Below are 6,271 nucleotides of genomic sequence, written 5' to 3' on the forward strand. Positions count from 1 at the left end.
GATCTCAGAGTAATCCAAGCTAACTTGTGTAAATCAGGAACCCCCCCCCCAACACACACACACATACCCCCTTCTTCTTGGCTCACCTCTTGTCCTTTAATTGTTTTCAGGTTATTCTTCTCTTCTGCTGCCTTCCTCAACTCCCATTGGTGCATTTGTGGTTTTGTAAGCCAGTTCCTCAGGTCCTCAACTAGGTCTTCTTCTGCCTGTGGGGATGACTCTGAGCTGGGGAGGGAATCTAATGATCTATTTTAAAATCCCATCAAAAGTTACGCTCTGCAGGATTGTTTGCTTTGGTAACAACACCAAACTCCATGGAGGCTTGAACGCATCGTCTCTGAGAAAACAAAGCAGTTTGATTGACCTAAAAAAATGGATTGTTTTCATGTAAATCCTGATGATTTACTTTTGGTTAACATGCAGAGCCAGTTTACAGAGCAACTGTGCTCTGCCAGCAGTGACGACTGTGTCTTGATGTCATTACTGTCTATGAGAAGATCCAGCTGTGACAGCTGGGATCCATTCCCGGGTTGGGTCTCTCTATATGCTGCAGTATTTTTGACATTTTGTTAATTGCCGTTTGGACCGGTTGAAGCCTCTTTGTTTAAACAAGAAGCTACAAATGGGAGGAGCCTCTGAGACGGTGCCGCTGCCAGCAGGACTTTTGGTGCAGGACGTGTTTTTAGTTTGGTTGGTGTTTCACGGAGCAGTGACAGTTCATACCGAATACGCTGCAGTATGCGCATCAGAGCCAATGTTCTCCTGGAATCCCACTGAGCTAGAATGTGACATAAACCTGTGCAGCTTTCACGAGCCATGAGGTATCTTTTTTTTAGTTTTCAGTTAGACACAAACATCTTTCGTGGTTCTGATCCCTCATAAAGTTGTCACATCCCATGTATTTTCTGATCAAGAGCAGTGAGCATTCACTGACTGGGTTGATCTTCACCAGAGTTGTTTCCATGGAAGGTCCGCTTCAGTGCAAGCTAACCTGGACTCTGGTGCTGACCAAAATAGAAATCTGTGGTCACCTTGTTAGCTGGCAACATGGGAGTTTAAATGCTGCTAAGATGAACGGCGAGTGTGGAGGGCCTTTGAATCAGAAGCAGCAGCCACAGTTCAGATTTCTGCACCATGGCTGCTGCTTCTGGTTCAAAGCCCCTCCACACTCTCGCCACAGTGCAGAAAGCTGAAGACATGCTGCAGCAGTTTGGATCAGCAGCAGAGGCTTGTTCCTGCAGGCTCCTCGTCCTGCTAGATGATCACTGCGGGAATCAAGCCCAGAGGTGACTGAACAAAGAGTGGGGATGAGTCAGGAGGAATGGTCTGATCTTCCTGAAGGCAAATCTCCAATAAAGTTAGGAAGGTCAATAGTTTGGTTGATGGGGGACAAAAGCTGAAGATCCCAATCTGATGGTGAAGCTGTGCTGCCTGAAGATCAAACTTCTGATTTTAAGAAAAAGATTTGAAGAGTTTTTTTCTGTGGTCCAAGTGGAGACGATGAAGATTCTGTCATGTTGTTTTATGGAAAATAGAGTCAGGTGGAATCATCGGCAAAGAATGAACCTTTTATCTTCTCACCAAACATGAATCATAAAAAACCGCCACCTGTTTTATCAATGTGTGTAAAACAAAAGACATCTATGCTCATGTAGTTTAATCTCTACAACAGAGTTTTAGGACCACAAAAAAGGAAAATAAGTCAAAATACAAGATTTAAAGTTGTAAATTTAAGAGAAAAAACTAGTAAATTTACGAGATTTAAGTCGTAGTGTTGTTGCAGAGCAGTAGGTGAACGCTGCGCAGCAGCAGAGCAGACGCACTAAACTCAATGGAACAGATGAACTGAACGTTTATTGATAACGTTCCAAATGCATGGAAGCTCATTTGTTTGATTTATGATTTATTAATGTTTGATTTATTGATGGGTGGTTTGCAGGATCTCTTGATGAAAACGTTGGTGTCCCTGCAGACAGACGTCCACTTCAATCCTTTCTTCCTCCACCAAAGACCAGATCTCTAAGTCTGTGTGATGCTTCCATCTGAGGAGGAGCACTGTTTGGCATTGTCAACGTTCTGATGCTAATATAACAGAATATTTTCATTCCTCTTTATTGTTTCATGTTGAAACGTGACGTTCCATCTGGAGGAGGGGGCGTATGGAATACTGTTTACTTCAGCTTTGGTGTTCTGTGGATGACATGTTCATGACGTCATGAGACAAATGGACTTCAGGTTATCTGTATGAAAAGGAAAATGCTGTAAAGTATTGGTCCTCTACACCCAAACGTGTCTCTTAGCTCCTAATTTTACAGATGAAACTCCGCTTTACTGACACCGAACCCCGGAAAGCTGGCTCCACTGAAAATAAACTGATTTTAAGTCACCAAAAGGTTCAGAAGTCTTTGTCTTTGAAACCTATCCGGCAGTAAAGCTTCACAAAATGCTCCACATCTTTCATCTTCAAGCTAGGCTCCAATGAACAGACAACTTTGGCTGAGTGGCTTAAATCTATTTTCGACTTTTTTTCCTGTAAGTGTGGAACTAAACAAAAAAAATTATCCTCCGGACTCTTTTTCTCACCGTGGCCCTAATACTCTGTCGTAGATCTCAGTGTGTGAGGCCGGTGTGGAGATAAGACCTTTCAGCAACGGTGCTCTGGCACAGATCGAGACTCACACTGCAGACACATTTTCAGAAGCAGCAAAGTCTCTGTGACGGTTCTGAGAAAACATCAGAGAAGTTTCATTTCTGAACATTTTTAAAACTTGTCTGCATGCTGGTGTAGTGGTTAGCACTCTTGCCTCTCAGTGAGAGGGCCCTGGTTCAAATCCCAGCTGGTTTCTGTCTGTGTTCATGTTCCTCCCGTGCATATGTAGGTTTTCTCCAGTGTCCTCCTACATCCCAAAAACATGCTGCATAGCTCCACTGGTGACTCTAAATTTCCCCTAGGCTTGCCTGTGGTTGTGTTGCCCTGTGATGGACAGGGAAGCTGTTCAGGAGGGACCTTGCCTTCCCCCATCAGCAGCTGGGATAGGCTCCAGCAACCCCGGGACCCTGAAAGGGTTTCAGCAGGTTTTAAAGATGGATCTTTAAAACTCCAGCTGGACAAGAGCAAACTGTAATCATCCAAGGCGATTAAAAATGCAAACATCTGGACACTTTCATCCAAAAATGGGCATTAGTGACTCATATGAATCTAAGTGGCTGATTTGATCAGCACCTTCCAAATCCACACAGTAGTAGAAATATAGAAGATTTGATGCACCTTTTACTGCATTTAGATGGGAAAACTCACATTTTGCAGCTAAATCTGAATGGATGTCGTCCTGCTGACGAGCTCAGTGTGGTCAGCAGGACGACATCCGTTTTGATCGATACTTGGCAGTCTGTGATCTGATCAAGGTTTTCTGCTTGACATCCTGAAGGGCAAAAATTAGATTATGTTCATGAAAGTAAAGACAAAGACATGTTTCTGTGCAGAGGAATGAAGTCTCCTGAACCAAACACTGAGATCATTCTGTTATATTAAATCCATTTTACTTTGCTGGGGACGGCAGTTGTCCACTTCTATGTGACAATGTGACCACTGTGGACCATAAGATGACAACGTCTCAACAAGAGGAGACGCCTTTGTCCCTTCCTCTGACTGTTTCTTAAAGTTTCTGTAAAACCACTGGAAGTCCTGTTTACGGTCATCCTGTGGCTTTCAGTGACACACGCGCCATGCACGTCTCTGGTCAGCAGCTGCAGACCACGCACACAGCAGCGGCGCAGTGACGAGCAATGATGTCGATGGAAATCCGCGTCTACAGCCATCCTTGTAAATACAGATGTGTTCAGCTTTTAGGTGATGAGTCACGCAGGAACCTCTCAATGAAAATTGCAACATTGATTTCCATTGTGCAACTTTAGGACAATGTAGCAACAAAACTCTGAGACGAAGAGCCACAAAGGAAAACGCCTTTTCCTGCAGCACAAAAATGCTTGAGTTCAGGTTCTACAGATTCAGGAGGATGCTGGCAAAAACCGGAGCAGGAGAATGAAAAAGGCGGCAAAAAGAGTGGAAAGACAAAAAAAAGCGAGGTTGAAAATTTCTGGCAGAGCTGCCGATGTTTAAGAACGAAGCGTGGAAACGATCTGCTAACTTTGTGATTTCATTACACAGATATCCCCCAGAGTTACAACTTAGAGACGGAGGCCAAATGTGAGGAAAGAGGTTACAGCTGCAGAGCCTCCGCATGAAAAGTCAGCAATAACTCATCTCTCCGGCCCCCCCACCGCTGCTGACAGACATGAGCTGACTGGTGAGCTCTCCTCCAGTTGTGACCCAGATACTATGAAGAGTTTGTGTGAAAGATCCCCCATCGCCTCTGTGGATCTTTTTTTCAATCCGCTACACTTTTGGTGGCAGAGGTGAACCACATTTTGTCGTTTTCGCTTCGCAAGTGAAGCATTTGGAGAAACAGCAGATCATGACTCTGTCCTTGTCTGCAGATCTTACCTTCTCAGTGGTCTAGACCAAAGGAATCACCTGTCTGGTTTGAAAAAAACTACCAAACAAAGTCTTTCTGTCTCTTCTGACACCCAACCCCCCCTCGCCTCCGGCTAGTTTCCCCGCTCCTTCAGCCCTCCATATCAGGGAGATGAGGTCACATTGTGAAGGGAGAGATGACGTGATTAGAGGCTCAGACTCAACTGTTTTCTCAAGCTGATTAGTTCTAGATATCCTCAAATTTCCCTCCTTGAGCTGCAGCACAAATCCCAGCTTCTGCCAGCATCTGGCTGTGGAGGAACCATGAACAAAATCCCTCACAGTGTCCATTATTTCCTTGTTAGGCAAACAAATTAAAAAGAAATGAAACAAATGTTTTGATTAGAATCTGAGTTTTTTCCTTGCTTTGCAGTAAAAATGACAGCCGACGGAAAAGTGACGTGGTTCACGCAGAACATCATTAATGCTGCTGTAAAAAACAAAAGCTAACAGCTGTCCAGACCAACAAACAGAACTTTTTTCCTCTTTTTAAACCTGAAAAATGTCTGTCTGAGGACACACTGTTTTACACGTTTATTTCTGCGTCCACAAGTTACCTCAGGATATTCTCTGTACACATACACTGCATGCTGCCACCCCAGTGACCCGCATCCTTCCACTTTAACCTGAAAAGGTCGAGCGTAAGACCAACAGTATGTTTTTCTGCAGTGTTCATTCTTTGTAAACGTCTTTTACGTCTGCAACTATGTTTCCTGTAACTGAAAATCTTATAAACTGATTCTAACCTCTGACCTGCAAAACCCAGACATAAAGCCATAAGTTAGAAACTGTTTGGAATCAGCCACATTCCTAAAATCTGGGTAAATGCGTCTTTTCAGCCTTTTGGTGATGAGTTTTCTCACTTGTTCATGTTGGTGCATCAATCGGCCCTGCTCATCATGTCCCTGCAGCTCCACGCATAAATGTATTTCTTCTTCGTTCATTTTGACATTTAAGTAAAGAAATGATCTACATTTCAGAGCCAAGGCTCTTTTTCCCTGAAAAAAATCATGAGGCAAACCACCAACTGAAAAATCAACTCCATAGACTGCATTCAGTAATTATCTCTGTTTTATTAGATTTAGTTGGTATATTTTGAATAAAAATTCAGTGATATTAGTCTGTGAATTTGTCTATGGGTTTTTGCCTGTCTGGGAACATAAATAAATAGATAAATAAAGCTTGGCACACTTTTTTCAGTTCTACTTCTTCTGACTCTATTCTTAAATAAATGCACACATTTCTTTGAGGCAGGGGTGGGCAATTCCAGGCCTCGAGGGCCGGTGTGTCTGCATGATTTCCAGATAGTCTTGCCCTACTCATGGCTGATTACCTGGTTCAGGTGTGTCCAGCCATTTAGAACATGCCAGAGCAGGGTATGCTGGAAAACATGCAGGAATGCGGCCCTCAGTGCCCACCTCTGCTTTGAGGTCATTTATTCTGTCTTCAGTGTTTATTTGCAGCACATGCAGTTTGTACTGAGTGACTCAACAAGCTCCCACAGGAGTCCAAATTAATGTTTTCTTGATCGAGGTTTGGACTCGACTAGAGCATCGTTTCCCTTCCTCTCACCTTTTTGACTGACTCAGATGTGTCCGATCCTCGTTAACTTCTCCAGGAGGCTCCGCCTCCTGCGACGGGACTCAGTTCTGACTTGAACTGTGCAGCCTAGTCGAGCTCTTTGACTTCAAACTGATACTGCAGGGGCGGGAAGCTCTTTGCAAGGTGGAAGATCTT

This window comes from Oryzias latipes, chromosome 21 (genome assembly GCF_053564925.1).
Source record: "Oryzias latipes strain Hd-rR chromosome 21, Olatipes_Hd-rR_3.1".
Classification (NCBI taxonomy): Eukaryota; Metazoa; Chordata; class Actinopteri; order Beloniformes; family Adrianichthyidae; genus Oryzias; species Oryzias latipes.